The following is an 18,277-nucleotide window of genomic DNA, read 5'->3' on the forward strand; positions in this document are numbered from 1 at the left end:
CGGAGGAATGCGAGTGCACCCAACGCTTGTCGACCGAGAACTGTTCCTCCAGACTCTGCGCTGGCCCCGACGTTCCGTTAGTGTGAACTGCCACGCCATCTGCCGGCCAACTATACACTTTGCCTTTAAAAAAAGTAAAATCAGCGTCTTTTTATTATTTGCGCCGACATATATAATAATTCCGTCTGCTTATTATATAAAAATAAAATAATAATAACTTGAAAGAACGATACTGTGAATCTAGACCAGTCTGGGTGGTTCAATTGCCTCTTTAAAGATTAAAAATATATATATATATGTCGCATCCTCCGCACGTTCGGGCTCAGATCGATCTTCCTCTATTACTCGGTGCTCAAATAAACCCGTTAACGGACTTCTCAATATCTTATTTTACGAAATCAAATCGGTAATAACAAATAAATGAATGACAGCTCCATCAAAAATGCAGTGTTGCCGTTTCGCAAAATCGATTCCACCCAATTGTCCACTTGACATTTCGATATCGAGAATTTATTAACTAGCAACACCGAGGCATAGTTCTTGATCGTATTAGCAAATGGCGTTGCTCGTTCCTCGACATATACATAATGAATAAATTCAGTTTAATTATATTTAAAAAAAGAACGTCTATTTCTTTTTTACTATTTTTATAATATAAAAAAATAAACTTCAGTGAAAATTACCCAATTTAAAATAAACTGTTATGGGATAACACAACTTTCCTTTTTCTTTAGCGACTAATTCATTCATCGCCTTTAGGATGATATCTACTTAAGGCTTTGTTTTAAAGTTGAGAAGGTATAGGCACCTTTTAGAAGGGTTTTACGAAAATGTCTCTTAAGGTGGCTCAGGTGTTATATATTATAGGATTATGAAGTAGAGAGTAGTATTAAAGGCATAGTTCCGTGGACGAATTTCATAGTCTAAATATATACTACTTATCTTTTAGAAGCACTTAAAAGTATCATTTTATTTTCCTAAGTACCTACTAGTTATGTAGGTACTGTGTGGTACGACGACCTCCGTGGTCAAGTAGTGTGTACACCGGTTTTCATGGGTACGCCACTCCGAGGTCCCGGGTTCGATTCCCGGCCGAGTCGATGTAGAAGAAATTAATTAGTTTTTATGTTGTCTTGGGTCTGGGTGTTTGTAGTACCGTCGTTACTTCTGATTTTCCATAACACAAATGCTTTAGCTACTTACATTGGGATCAGAGTAATGAATGTGATGTTGTCCAATATTTATTTATTTATATTTATTTATGTGGTGCGTAGGTACATGCCATAGTTACTCGAAATATAAAAATTAAACCAGTTTATTTGTTTTGATCAATGGATTTAGGATTGTAAAACATTTATTACATTCAGGCAAATTTTATTTTAATTGTATTATCTAATCCTATTATTAATTACATATTATGGTTATATATTATATATAGGATGCAATATTTTATTTTCCATTATTTCGTTTAAAACAAAGCGTTTTTATGCTCTTTATACATGAACTTAAAAATACTTTTTAAGCCCTTGAAAGTTGACCAGCGAAAATGATAAAATTTTACAAATGGAAAAAACTATGAAAAAGGCAGACACGACTATGTATTATGTTTAAAATTACTAAATGGAATGATTTTTTTTTAAATAACCGTGTCATAAAAGTGAAATTGTCTTACTTTTAAAATTGTTTGTTCTGTCTGATTATCCTAGCAAGCATATATTTGGAACAACTGCTTATAGTAATGTAATGTTCTAACGTAAGCATCTGCAATGAAATTAAAAAAAAAACATGGTCGAAAACTATCGACTAAGGTTTTTTTTATTTCAAATTTTTGTGGGTGTAATTTAAGGATCGGGTCAGTATGAATTTTATTTATAAGTCGGAATGTATAACGGAACGAAATTAATGAAAAATATTTTATAAAATCATAAAAAAAAAACGTTTAAAATCTATTTGAAGTAAATCAATAAAACTCCACACTCCAGTCCACTTAAATAAACCGATGTTCTCGTAAATTTGAATTAAATCTAAAAATCGGGGTAGCTGAAACTAAAGGGAGAAAAAAAAATCGGTTGCGTTTCACTAGAAAATCTTCTTATTACTGGCGGTTGGGATTTACGTTTAGCTACTCGTCTCTTTTGTAGCTGAATTTTGAAAAGATAAGGTTTTTTTTTTATTACTCATGTCCGTCGAAATTGCAATCTGGAACTAGCTGAATTCTCACGGCAAAACGATATATGACTGCAAATATTCGCATATTACTTTAAAATTCGACGCAAAGTCACGTTTTCACTGTGAAGATGGAATAACCAAGAGTTAAGTTCCTTTAATATTAGTGATTTAAATAACTAATGAACGAAAAAAAATGTTTTATTATTTACAATTCTAATGAGTCATTAAAAAGAGACAGGATCGTTTTTCAAATTAAAATTGGGTTACCTAGAATTTCTGATTAATTCAAAATAGTTTGGGATCCAGCAAGTTATTACTTCGACCCAAACATTGCAGCGTAGACGTGATCAGTCCAGTCCTATTTCTATTTGACGTATTTACGGAAGAATTATTTAATATGAGTTCTGAAGCACAGTGGTAGCATCTTCTAATGTGGTCCGTCAGTGCATTGAACAAAACTTTTTATCTTATCTTGGATAAATATTTTTTGAACTAAGTAAAAGTATTCTTGGAAATACTCAGCATATATGTCATGTATATGTGTACCCTGCGTTTAATATGATCTGTCATTAAATTGATCATATTCATATTCATCAAAAGTCCGATCCAAAAGGTTTGAAATTAAACTCTTTGATCATTTCTTTCAGATCATTGGTCAAGGAATGGAGAAAAACAAACCTATTCAATGAGAAGGTTCCTAATCGGCTATTATTTCCAATTATAATAAAACTAATAAACAACCCAAAAAAAAATTGTACGAAGAACGTTCTCCTCGTTGAAGTCGGTAATCCAAGCTCCGAACCAAATGTCCATCGACCGTCACTCTGACATTGTCACGCATCCATTGCCAACATAGTGACGTCATTACGCGAGCGGCATTACAAATGTTATTAGATTTATACATAGCATCATCAATATATTTCATTCCATAATAGATTATTTATCTATATTCAATTTTAATAATTCATTTATTATGTTGAATTAAAATCATTTTAGTAACGTTCAAATCAAATACATTTACTTTAAACATTCTATCCCCTGAAAAAGCAGAGATAACGCAGTATAATTTAAAAAGCAAGCTGCGAGTGGTTCCTCTAACTAAATGCAAATTAATCTCAAAAGGCATTGTGAAATATTTCCGTTTAAATCCTTCTCTGACTTTTTCTTTGACTCAGAATAAACTAACACGTTACGAGTGTATTATACGTGACTATTTACCAAGATCCGCGGTTTCGCTGTTGAGAATTGTTTCGTTGTAAAAACTAAGCCTCTGTCAGTTTTATAAGCGTAAACGATTCTTAACTGTACTAGCAAAACAACAAGATTATATTTTATGATACAGCTGGGTTACAAACACAAACACATACACCTTTGAACGTATAGTATAATGTGATACAATTATGTGATACAATATGTATAATTAAAATATATATTTTATCATGAATACGGAATCTTTCTTTATTTAACTTGTGTGTGTATTGAATATTATACAATTTAATTTTGTATTTGTTTAATGAGATATATTTTACTTAATATTTATTTAAGTCTTTGTTTATTTCAGTTAATAAGGTTAAGCATTTATAAAAATCAAAAATTTTCAAATGAGTCTCAATTCAAAGACTGTCAAGGTAATTAAAATGTGATTTTAATTAATAAAAAACTTATAAACATGTTAACAGATGATTATTGTAATAAATAAGTAAAATACATATAAAAAAATTATTACATAAAACCTTAGAAGCCTCCCTTTTATACGGCGTAATCGAAACGACGAAGGTTAGTAATAAGCGTTGAAAAATAAGGTCAGTGATCTAGGGTTAAAAAACAAGTAGATCTCGTAACACTCACAGATATGTATAATTTTATGCATTAAAATGTATAAAACATTCACAAATTATAATGTTTTAAAATAATTATATAATACTAGAGGCGATATGGCCTAGTGGTTAGAAAGCGTGCATCTTAACCGATGATTTCGGATTCAAACCCAGGCAGGAACCACTGAATTTTCACGTGCTTAATTTGTGTTTATAATTCATCTCGTGCTCGGCGGTGAAGGAAAACATCGTGAGGAAACCTGCATGTGTCTAATTTCAACGAAATTCTGTGTATTCCACCAACCCGCATTGGAGCAGCGTGGTGGAATATGCTCCAAATCTTCTCCTCAAAGGGAGAGGACGCCTAAGCCCAGCAGTGGGAAATTTATATGCTGCTAATGTAATGTAATATAAAACTCGTTGTCGCCCGTGGTTTCACCAGCGTTCCAGATATTATGTGCCTAAAGTCAAACGGGCTGACTAATCCTTCAAATCGGAACACAATTATAAAATGCTCCTTGGCTATAGAAAGTATGCTGACTGGGTACCACCCAGACCGGTCGCACAAAGCTATACAACCAAGTTAGTTACGCCATCATATTTCATTTAAAACTTGGTAATTTATATGAATGAAATAAATACAATATGATTTTTTAAAAGTTAAAATCAGTGAAACATTTGAAAAACGAAAGAATTAAAATTTTGAACATTTATTATACAATTCCCTTTGTGGTTTCCCTTTCGGTTGATTTGTTGAAGAAAACGTCGCTTTAACTTGCGAACTGTTCTGAGTCTTCTGGGAGTAAGCTGTTCCAAACTATTCTAATATTAAATTACCCAACATTTTTTTAGAACTAAGTTTTTTTACGCAACTTACATTAGAGTGACCTGGTAGAAATCGTCACGTAAGGATAAAGCGGTTTATCCCCCCCTTCACCAACATTTGCGTCTCTTTTCTTTCTATCTTTATCTCTTTCTAATATATACGGTTTAATATATAACATAATTTAAAGTGTTTTTTGTTACTCTATCAGCCGATATGGCCTAGGGGTTAGAACGCGTGCATCTTAACCGATAATTTTGGGTTCAAACCCAGGCAAGCACCACTGAATTTCATGTGCTTAATTTGTGTTTATAATTCATCTCGTGCTCGGCGGTGAAGGAAAACATCGTGAGGAAACCTGCATTTTTCTAATATCAACGAAATTTTGCCACATGTGTATTCCATCAACCCGCATTGGAGCAGCGTGGTGGAGTATGCTCCAAACCTCCTCCTCAAAGGGAGAGGAGGCCTTAGCCCAGCAGTGGGAAATTTACAGGCTGCTAATGTAAAAACTCTACGGTATTTCTAATAACAATTTTATTTCTTGTCATTTAAGTATTCTCGAACGTTGTTGATTTACTTCGTGTCCTTTATTAAATACATAATTTATAGCAAAAACAACTTTGTTCCAACAGTAGTCCCACGACAAATCTCTTTTTTTGTTATATTAACTTTTAAATTTGTGTCACTAACTTTTTTGAAATATATGCTTAGTGTTAGAGCGTTACTTGAGCTACTTTTGATTATGAAGCATATTAAGTGGATCGTGGACAAAACTAACTAATACCTACTCTATGTTTTTTTTGAGTTTCAATATAACGAAGAGTAAATCAATGTAATTCCAAGACCAAGAAAATTTCATTAGTCTGGAGTTTGAAAGTCAGTAGTGTTTACTCTACCGTTCCTTGGAAAGCAGGGCCTTTGGTCTTGCACCTTACATTTACGAAGCGTCCTACGGCTGATCAATCTCAAGTGATATTAGTATGCTGTCCGACCAGATAACGAGAATGATAAAGTTAAGGATGTGTTGTAACGCACACATTTGTAGGTACTCTATAATATACAACCGACCAGGTTCTATTGCGAATGGCTACCATAACCAAAATAAGTCAAGAGAACCTTATTACATCGGTGTGTTTTACAATAAAAGTAATTATTAATTTACGCCTACAAGTATCATAGTTTCGATCGAATAAGAATGTTCTAATTAACGTAACGTTATCACGTGTGAATGGCTTTATGGAAAGATAACTTCTTATGGGAGGGTAAACAGCTTTGTTATAGCGTACAGGCACACGTATTTTTTTATATATAAATGTTAGTTGGATTTGCAAACAGGCATTCAGGGACTGGGATGGGAAATGGTCACGACCGATCATAGGATTTGACGCTGTGGAAAATATTAACAATCTGTTACGTCGCAACTGCACCACCGACCTTGGTAACTAAGTAGTTATGTGTCTGAAATTACACTGGCTCATTTACCTTATAAACCGGAACACTAGAATACTAAGCAGTGGTGCTTAGTGGTAATAAAAATAAACAAAACATTTTATGTATTACATGAATTTTAAGTGATCGTTTTTTATGTTGGTAAAGTTTAGTAGTCGAACTTATCATATATTTTGGTCGGTGTTAGTCAAAGCAAGGAATCCTTAAGTACTATTAATTAACTATTTATAGATTAAATAGCAATGATTTTACATGTTAATGTCCTAAATTTATGCGTATGTGTAGGTAGAGTACGTATTTCTCAAGTAAAATATTCTATTTTATTTTATTTATTCTATCAGGCAGTGTCGCCAAGAACGACCTAAACCGCTCTGCAGCTTTGCGATATTAAAAACCTCCGAAGCATGTAACAGCCTCTAGTTTCATATCATTTTCGCTAATTGTGGCCATCGTGGCAGCAATGATGAGGTTGGAACAGGCGGGGTAAATTAAAAAATTAAATTAATACTAAAAAAAAAACGATAATTTTCAAATGTTTTCCTTCCACTAACGTGGACCACAAATAGTTTCTAAAACTAACCAATAATGATTTCATGAATAATGACCACAAGCGACCCGCAGGTCCCGCCTATTTGACACCCCTGATGTAGAACATACCGTCATCATAGAGTGGACATGTTAAAATCACGCGTCCACATAATGATGGGAATCGAAATCTTTCTGTAATATATCGATCATATCTCGATAAGTAACACATAGGGACGGGATACCTATTTACTAATTATATTACAGAATAATTTAAAATATTACGTTAATTTAAGATCTCATTTGTGGTCCGACATTCGTGGGCTAGATACACCAGACTGCTTACAGAGCTCAGTCTCGAACAGGCTATTTAAAACTGTCTATGCGAAAATTTTCATTTTTTATGTTAAAAAATGACGGGCTTCAAGACTAACCTATATACGAAATTTCAACCCCTATTTTAATCCTTAGGGGTAGAATATCCAGAAACGCTTAAATACATATCTAATCATTTTTCATCAGTAGCCCAAAAATAAAGATTAATGCTTATAACTTCAAAAATGACGGACTTCCAGACTAACCTACATACGAAATTTCAACCCCTATTTCAACACTTATGGGTAGAATAGCCAGAAACTCTTAAATACATATCTACTCATTTCTCATCAGTAGCCCAAAAATAAAGATTAATGCTTATAACTTGAAAAATGACGGATTTCCTCACTAACCTACATAAGAAATATCAACCCCTAGGTGTAGAATATGCAGAAACGCTCAAAATACATATTGACTTATTTCTAATTAGTAGCCCAAAAATAAGGATTCATGTTTCTAACTTAAAAATTACGGACTTCCATACAAATTTTCAACCCCTATTTCACCCCTTAGGGCTACAATATCCAGAATCGCTTAAATACGTATCTACTTATTTTTAATCAGTATCCCAAAAATAAAGTTTAATGTTTCTAACTTAAAAATTACGGATTTCCATAAAAACGTTCAACCCCTATTTCACCCCCTTAGGGGTTGAATCCTACTCACCAAATTTCAAGGCCCAACTGTAATAGTTTACGCTCGGCGATGATGAATCAGTCACTCAGGACTTGTTATTTTATATATATAGATAGATATATTTTATTACGCATCAACTATGCAAATTTTAATGAAATAAATTATATTTCGACTCAAAAGTATTTTATTAAGATATGTATATTATATACGGAAGTACTGATATCGCAATATTGGTTATTGTTTATTATAAATTCATAATTTAAAAAAAAAATTAACTTGATTAAAAATAGAGATTATTTCAATGAAGTTTGCATAGTTGATGTGTAATAAAAAATAACATTATATTAAATCAATTTGAACATAAAACATCTCGCTGAAACTAACAGAAATTAGTAACAAACGAGGCTTCACTGAGAAAAGGACGTATCGCGTCGCTGCCTTCGGACACGCGTCTATTATTTTGAAACTGTAGCGCGATTAAGTGATCTTCTACTCAAGAAATATTAAATAAATATATTTATTACTTAAAAGAGATATATAATCAAATAATTTTGGCAAGAGAAAGCCATTCAAAAAGACGTTTTATTCAAAGCATTTGGTTTGAAAACAAAACTATTTGCCACCTAAAAAAATGAAGTTAACGTTCGTCTACTTTCAAAATTCTATTGATCTTAAAAAATATATTGCAGATTACACTTAAATTAATAAAGGAATAAAAGTATATCGGATAAATTTGATGGAATCAAGAGCCAGTATGTTAGAGAGTCAAATCAAATTGCAAAAAGTACTGACAGGAATTTTAGTGCTAAAACCTTCAGTAATCAAACTAGTCTTTCTAAAATAAAAAATAAAAATCAACTGCTTAAGACTCCAAGCCAATTTTAAGGGAAAAATTCATATCACTAAATGAGTTGATCATCAATAAAATTGGTGATTACTCAAGTTATTAATTTTATTTACTACAAATTTTGTGGTAATCATTTTACCAGGCGATTGATATTTTTCTTATCAATCTTGATAAAAGCGTCAAAGTACAATAATTATCAAATTACCTCCTTTATTATAAACTTTAAGGCTATGTTCAATAATTCCTTTAAGTTGTATGGAATTAGATTATAAACCCAGACCTCGAGATTTCAATAATGATTAAAGGTTTTATCAGTGGTAAAGTTTTGTGCACTACCCATACAATGAATGATTACTTAAAAAAAAATAAAAATTCTATTAATTGTCATCCGCGGCTTTGCTCATGCTATAGCGGTTGGTCGTCAGATGATAGGCATAAAAAAGTAGCCTATGCCTTCCTTGGAGCTCGAGTATCCTTCTTATTAAATTTGATCAAATTTGGTTCGGTGGTTTCGCCGTGAAAGAGCAATAGATAGACAGAGAGAAAGACAGATTTATTAATATTAGTATAGATTTTTAACGTATCAACCATACAAAAATATAACTCATAATTGAGGATCAAGATATTTTGTAGCGTTTGACAAGAATTTTGCGACGAGAACAATACGTACACTGATGTACGCACACAAGCATATAAATATACTTTGTAGAGTGGTGATTTTGATGATAACTCTTAAGCTATCAATTTGGTGTTGTTCGAGCCATCTTAGAATAACATTCTAGAATTAGGGTCTTAAGAAAAATAGGGTATGCCATTGTGACTATCAGTCGATATTGACTTTAATACTTTTCAAATTTAAGGGTAAGTAATAATTATATAAAATATTTGTATATATATACTCAATCGCTCCAAACATTGTTCTCTTATTCAAAGTTATTTTTTTGTCTCATTCGCAGTTCAAACACTTGGACCTTGGAGTAATAGTGCAAACAATTTTATTAAAATTATAACACCTGATCTTTTGCCTCCACTGGTACCAGGAGGTAATTCATTTTTTGCCCAGAAGATCGGAATTGGAATTGGGTTTCAACGAAATGCTGCTAGTATTCTTGTCACTATTCCACGCGTTCACGACTTGAACAGAATTTCTATTTGTATATAGTTAAGGCCTTAATATTAATAATACTCATGTAAATTTGGAAGTAATTCTTCGAGTTTCGAGTTTGTTTTTACATAGTTGCGTTAGTGAGATATTGTCAAGTATCTAGCGTAAGGTTACGTCAATTTTAATTTGTGCGATCTCTAAAATATATATCGACTTATGAGCTAGTTATATAGACTTCGTTTTTCATAATAAGCAAAATATGAACGTTATTTGCTAAGCCCCGAAGGAATTTATTTAATAACGCACTAGACGGGTTGATTATGGAAATTACTTATATGAGCTAAGGCTTGCAAAGATATTAAATAAAGTGGAGATTATAACCAAGAATTTAATAGTTATTTTTACTTATATAAACCGAAATTTACGAAGAGAAGATGTATACAATATTGTTACATATATAATTAAGCAAAATAAAATTGTATTCAGGAAATACTGAGCCAGCAGAGACTGAACTAAATTTAATTTCAAATAACGATTAACGCTTTAACCGTATGAAACACAGATTATAAATAAAATAACTGAAACAGTTAATACAGATAATTCAACAATACAAAGATGTGCTTTGTATCACTTTAGATAGCATTGCTTATTATTTTGATATAATTTAAACAATTAAAATGAAAAAAATTGTAAATGTATCATACGACGCTACTGAAACATTTTGTTTAAAATAGTACCACTTGTGATGGAAAGGCTTTATGCAAGCCCGTCTAGGTAGGTACCACCCACTCATCAGATATTACCGCCAAACAGCAATACTCATTATTGTGGAATTCCTGTTTGAAAGGTGAGTGAGTTCTAAAGGTTGGTGACGTATTGGCATTATAAAGGCATTGGCAATGGTAACTGACTATGGGTAAAATGACTATGGGCGCTAGTGACCACATATCATCAGGTGAAAGAAATAGAAAAAAAGAAATGGTTTCGAAGATTACATATGCAGATTTTTTCACGATATGTTAGCTCACTGCTAAAATAAACATGGAAGGATTACTACCGACGTATAACGTAGTAGTTGAATCAGCTTGCCCTTCTCCGACTGTGTATTTGAACAATAGATTTGAAACTTTCAATGTGACTTTTGTTTGAAAAATGATGTATGATGTTTACAGAGTTATTATTAAAAGAATAGATAGAACATTATTCTCTTTGAAAACCACTAGTATTGGGTAGGACTAGTAAATGGCGATGCTGATTACATTTATAGGAATGGAACCATGATTGCATTCGTCTATAATCAGAGTATATCAATGACTAGCAATTAAAAAAGAATCAAATACAGATTTGAAGAAAAAGTAGATTTATTAAAGCGTTAAATATAGTTACCAAGTAATAACAGGATTATATTGTGTTTCTTGACAAACGATCCAATTTAATAGACGTGGTATTTAAAAGCGAGTTCCTCTTCTTAAATAAGCACGATAAGATGATTAGAAGTTAATCCAAGGGCCAAAATGCGGCCCCGGCCATTAAGTTATTGTATTCGATAATATAATCAAGCAGATGAGAAAGTTTCAAGGTCATCAAGGTAAAAAGGTTGGCAATATTGTAGGAAATATTTATTGCCCTATACGCCATCAATGATTCAATAGGAACAAAGATAATGTATCCATTGGACCTGTAATAAGGCTGGCTCACATACCGGAACGTAGCAGTACAAACTATATTTATCCAATAAATATTCTACCTTAAACTATGAAGTCTAAACAGAGCTGTGCCGCAGGCAAAATCTATGAATAGAATTGAAATTTTTAAGTTTAATTTAAAGAACATAGTTTAAGTAACTTGCTATTTTTGTAACAGTTCTTTAAGATTTCTAGATTAACTTCCTTGGAAGTTTGAAAGCCGAGTTTATTTATGTCTCTTTAAAACGCGATGTTAATACATTAAACGGGAGTGCTTTATAAATTCTTCAGTACAGGTGAATTTTTTGTTATAAATTATTTTCAACATTTTGTTTGATACAACTGGCAAACTCTAAAGACCTCTGTAGAGCAGAATGTTAGATCGGAGAAAGAACACGTAAATCTTAATGGAATAGTATAAATTCGGTCAAACATCACTGACAAAATTCATATGAGCAAAATATAATTATGGATATCGGTTAGTTTTGTCATCGCAAATCATGTCAAGCTTCAGAAATATAATATATTTTGTTACAAAAAGGGTACAAGTAAATACAAAATCTACTTGGTAGTTGGGTTGCTTAGTGTGAAAGCCCGTCTGGGTAGGTACCATCCACTCATGAGATATTCTACCGCCAAACAGCAAAACTTAGTGTTGTTATGTACTTGATGGTTTGAAAGTTGATTGAGCCAGTGAAATACAGGCACAACGGACATAACATCTTAGCCCCTAAGGTTAGTGGCGCATTGATGTGATGTAAGGAGTTGTTATTATTTCTTACAGTCTACGAACTGTGGTGACCACTTACTATCAGGTGGCCCATTTGCCTGTTCGCCTACCTATTCGAAAGTTACAAAATACCTCTACAGCTAAGAAACTTGCAGCACTTCAATCTCACCGCAGAACACGACTGTGAAATGTCAAAAAGTTACACGCGATATTGACGATATTAGTTATAAAATTTATAGGATACACGGTTAAAAATGTATCGTAGCGTAAATCGGTTGTCAACATTTGCCGAGTTTGATACGAAGTGAGAAGAATCGCACTGCTGAAAAGAGTTTCTTATAAAGTTAAGGACATGGTATAATCCATCATGCAACTGATTGAATATGTCATATTATAGGTGCCCCGCCATTCTTGCTCCTCTGAACAGGAGATGAATTCTAAATACAATTTTAGTAACTCAATTGACTGAAACTGCTTGCGGTGATTTTAACTCGTAACCTTCGTCTGTCAACATCAGCGTTATATGAGGCCATATCACTTTTTCATATATTATCTTAAAGTTTCATTTATTTATATAAGAATTATTAGCTGAACTTAACCATATACAAATAAAAATTTAAAAATCCTAGCTACTGCAAGTAGGGGGGGCGTTATATTTTTAATGAAGGATTTTACATTACTCTTCCAAGTTCTAAGTGTTTCAACTGCAAATGGGACCAACACATCATTTGGAATAAGAGACAAATATTTTAATCGTTTGTTCGTTTCAGCTTTTAATTGTAATTTTTTCAACATACTACGCATCTGACCTCTTTCAGAGTTATCAACTCATCTGCCAAAGTTCTTTCGATAAGTATGCATGGATAAATAAAGTTAAGTTTTTTTTTTAATGTCATAAATTTGTATTCAAATATGAATTCCATTCATATGAATGAATACAAACACATGCTCGCTAATGGAAGCGTTTTATACATTTTACAAATAAGGTTGTACCTCGATTTGACATATAGCGCTAATAAAAACAGTGACTTGTTTTATCCTTTGATTATATATGTGTCAAAATAGACTATCAAAGTTGGCTGCTGTGTACAAGCACTCTATTAAAGTATATGGATGCTGGCGAGTGTTACGCACACCGAGAAAATTGAGCCTCGTTTGTTTCAGTTCTTTTGTAGAGCAACAATATCATTCTATCGGTCTAAATTATATTATGTGTATTTTGTTATATGTATTCTATTGTTTTTGAGAATAAATTAAACCTTAAATGTATTATTTACATTTAGTTATTATAGTTTGTTTCATGTTAATAACAAAACATTTTTATACTATTTTGTTGTTGAATTGAAACTTTTTTCAGTGCATTGACTGTCAAATTTTAAGGTCACTCTTAATCCTTCATTTGTGTGTTACGGTTGGATGAAATATATCCGTCGCGCATGTTGCAATTTCTTTGAAACCCACAGAACCGTACCGTATTACTGTATATCATAATGTCAGATCCATAGCAATAGTGCTTATTTTGAGAATTGACAATCAATTCCGGGTTAATACAATCATAAAATTATATTAGCAAAGTATATTTATATTCTTGTGTATACACTGACGCGCCAACAATCTATAACCATCCAAATGCTATAAATTAAAACCTCTGCCTTTAAACATGTACCAACTTGCTACTGCATCAAAACATAGACACACACATGCACACAAAATTTGTGCAACAGAACAACTAAATCCCATGAACGTGTAAAAACACAAAATCAAGCTTCGATCAATACTGTCTCAAAATTGTTTAATATAATTATTAAATTGCTACTATTACAATGCTAAAATATACAAAATCGTATAGTATTTTGACATTAACATACTTGTAACATTATTAAACGTGTTTTCTGTGAATTTTATATTTAAAATAAGAGACAGTAGTTCAGCAAAACTGTGCTGTACAGCGCTATAAACCCTGTGAATGGTTAGACTAAGAGTGCTCCAGCGTAGCATGAAAAGCCTGCACGCTCGTCGAGTATTTACAATGTAACTCTAAAGATAACATCCTAAGGGCTTATTTGTTTGAATAACTATTTATGTTCACACTACGACTGCGGGGACTTGAATTATGCATTTATTTAACTGTAGAATCTCTTTGAGAAAAAAATAATAATTTGAAGTATAATCTTAACTTTATTTTTATAAATCTTAAAGCAAACGGCTTTAAAATTTATGAAACTTTCAAACTGCAATAGAGTTATTTGAATAACGTTTATTAACTTATCATTTATTAGTTAAAGTATAAATCTCGAATAAATAATATCCTTTAAGCACTCGAAATAATGTTCGTACAAATTAACTAATGCTGTTTTTAATTTTTTATAACGTTTTTGCTAAGTGCTTGTTTTTAGCTTGTTGGTAATACTGTAAATTTATAATGGGTTGTCGTAAGTATAACATATTAGTTTCATAAAATAAATTAAAATCTAAAATTAATATCAGACCAAAATTAATTATGCTTTTATAACCTTCAGAGGAAACAAATTCATCTTTAAAAGCTATAAAAGTAAATTCATTTAAATAACGGAAATGGATTGCAATTTTAAGATCAGTGGAGTACATTGCGGTATATGAGTAATCGGCAGTCCTTCTTAAGCTTGCACTTGGTGGTAGGGCTTCGTCCAAGCTCGTCTGTGTATGTACCATCCATTCATCACAACATTCTCCAACCAGCATAACTTAATATTGTTGTGTTTCAATTTGAAGGGTATGTAAACCAAATGATCTCAGACTGTTCAACTTATGTAAAAACGTTGTTTTTTTCTGTACTCCTCCACTATTATAATCGGAAGGGCAATCTGATACGTCCGGCTTAAGATCAAGTGCAGAAACAAACAAAAATATATGTGGTTTTTGTTATTGAGATTGGTGAAAAATAATGCTTTTAAAAAAGAGCTAAAATTAATCTTACCTCGGATTTAAGGTAATATAAACAGAGTATACAGCATTTTAAATAAATTGCAACTCTCACTCATCTTAATATAGCAAGATGCAGACTATGAAAAGAGAAAAATAGCAATCCTTGCAAAGCCATGCCGATGCAGTCACAGTCGAATTCTTCCAATAATATTAATTAAAATTACTTCTTGAAGTACATTCAATCTTAGTACTAGAAAAACTAACAAATGTGGTTTTCACTTAAAACTTCTTGGTTTAACTTAGTTTTTCATTTAGTTAGGTCTAAAAACACAAAAGTCTAATTAAGAAACTTTTAGTTTTTAGTAACTAGAGCGACACTCAGAGTTTGCCAAATACAGTTACACTAATTGTTCTAATGGGACTTCGAACTTTAAAAACTATTTTTTTTAAATTAAACTTTAATTAATACAATGAATATGCAGACGTTAATTAATCTGACCAGTTCTGGTCATAAGGAATGTATAATATGTAGAAATTTGGTTGAACTATGATATTATGATTACCTCTGTCCGTTATTGTTTCGGTACTTAAAAAAAAATAGACTTATAATACATGCTCGGTAATTATATTACTACTGTTGCAAATTTTCAAAAGTTAGTAGAGATTCTCAAGAGATAGTAATTAGTTTCAGATTTTTTGCTGTGTTAGTGGTGCCTATTTCCAATAAATATATGATATCCAAGATTACTAACTTTACACATTTCACATTAACGGCCTCTAAATTTCCCACTGCTGGGCTAAGGCCTCCTCACCCTTTGAGGAGAACGTTTGAAGTATATTCCACTACGCTGCTCCAATGCGGGTTGGTGAATACGCATGTGGCAGAATTTCGTTGAAATTAGACACATGCAGGTTTCCTCACAATGTTTTCCTTCACCGCCGAGCACGAGATGAATTATAAACACAAATTAACCACATGAAAATTCAGTGGTGCTTGCCTGGGTTTGAACCCGCAATCCTCGTTTAAGATGCACGCGTTCCAATCACTGGGCCATCTCGGCTTAGATTACCAAATATGTAGGTAAATCATGTGATTGATTTTGTTTCATCATAAATTAACATAAATTTTAAATTTTATTAGTTGTTTATCTTAAGGTACTTTTTGGTTTCATATGAGATAGCTACATACATACATATTATGTAAAAGAAAAACACACACACACAAATAAAAATAGTGATGTAATGAATAATAAAGTGTAACCTTTTTGATTGTCAAAAATAATAGAGACGAATAAGTATTTACAGATGGGTTGCCTACTTTTTAAATTGCATGCAGTACAGCTTTTATGTGAAATGTAGGTTACACCGCTTTGCATTGAATGCTATCATACAATATAGCGCTAAGAGCTAAGAGGAAACAATTCATTCAATGTACTTTATAACTGTGTGCTTTTCTGCGACAACGTGTAAAGGGTTGAAGCAAGTTTTATAGGATTAAAAATATCTATTACATTTACTCGATTCGCTTCTTATAACGTCATAAACACGTGCATAATTCTCGACGCACTATAAATAAATCTATATCTATACTAATATATAAAGCGGAAGAGTTTGTTTGTTTGTTTGTTTAAACGCGCTAATCTCAGGAACTACTGGTCCGATTTGAAAAATTCTTTTTTTGTTGAATAGTCCAATTTTAGAGGAAGGCTTTAGGCTATATAACATTACGCTGCGACCAATAGGAGCGCAGCGACAGTGAGAAATGTTGCAAAAACGGGGAAAATTATTCACATTTATGGACTTTCGATGCGTGCGCAGCATAAACGTTTTAAGTTACTCAAAAAATGTGTATGAAAGATATCAGTACCACCAAAGACACTTATATCCTCTTTTAATAATAAAAAAGAAGTCCGTAACACTATATGTCTATTTGTTAAGAGTGTGCTAGCAGGCGGGGCGCGGCGGCGGATGAGGGGGAGGCGGGTCAGCCCCTTAACCCAGACTTAAAAAAATTAACATTCTTAATAGTTAAATTATTTATCAAAATTAGGTTTTGTTATCAGCTTATTTGCTCATTATTTTTTATCGTTTAAAATCGGTTACATTTAAATCATAATCTGCTGTAGTTTTAACTTACGATATAAGATAAAATTTCAATGAACATTCCTTCGTACTTTGCAAGTAAACAATTCAAACGTTTCACGGTATAAATAAGGTATAAAAATTACATTACACACGTAAAAAAGTTCAAAATGGCGAGCGATACTTTCACCGATGCAGATTAATCATCACTGAGAAAATAAATTATGCAAATAAGCAAATAGGTGAATATCGTTTAAAATGACTACACAAATAAATTAGTAGTTCAATATTTCAAGTAATTTCTATTACGTTCAAGCATATTCAACACGGTTGTACTATAATCACCTTATGAAATAATAACACCAAAGGAGAAACAATCTAAACTTCTTATTGTTCGGTTTGTTTATCTTATTACGTTTAAGTTAATATTGTTTGTTTTCAACCGACTTCAAAAAGGAGGAGGTTATCAATTCGTCTGTATTTTTTTTTTATATGTCTGTTACCTCATAACTTTTCATTGGATTTTGATAATTTTTTTTTGTTTGAAAGGTAGTGCTTCCCGTGGGGCCCCATTTTAATTTTATCCTGTTACGATGATGGTATCCTTATGAAAACGATATAAGTCTTAAATGTGCATTATGTATGTGCGCGATAAATAGGTGAATAACTCAAAATTGTGCCAACCAATTTTAATGATTCTTTTTTTATTATAAAGGATATACTTCAAGGGTACTATGGTGAAAGTTTGGTAAGGTTCTGAGCATAGGATCCATGACAAAGTAACGGTACGGAAGGGAACGGAACAATTCTAAGGAGCACGTTAGCGATACTCGGCCGAATCTTTTAGAAACAAAAATTTTGACAAAAAAAAACCGACTTCAAAAGAGAAAAAAAATAATATGCTCTAAAAAGTAAAAAATAATTGCTTATTATTCTACAACTTAATAATCAAGTAACTTATTCTACTTACCAATATGTAGGTACGTTCTGTGTTTCCACGCAAGGAGATAAGTATGTACCTACCCACTTTAAATCTAACTTAACACAAACCTATGAATAACAAACAATGATCACAATATTTTTTAGATTTATACTATGTAAAATGAAATTAAAAATATTTAGACTAT

This window comes from Vanessa tameamea, chromosome 15, assembly GCF_037043105.1.
Source record: "Vanessa tameamea isolate UH-Manoa-2023 chromosome 15, ilVanTame1 primary haplotype, whole genome shotgun sequence".
NCBI lineage: Eukaryota > Metazoa > Arthropoda > Insecta > Lepidoptera > Nymphalidae > Vanessa > Vanessa tameamea.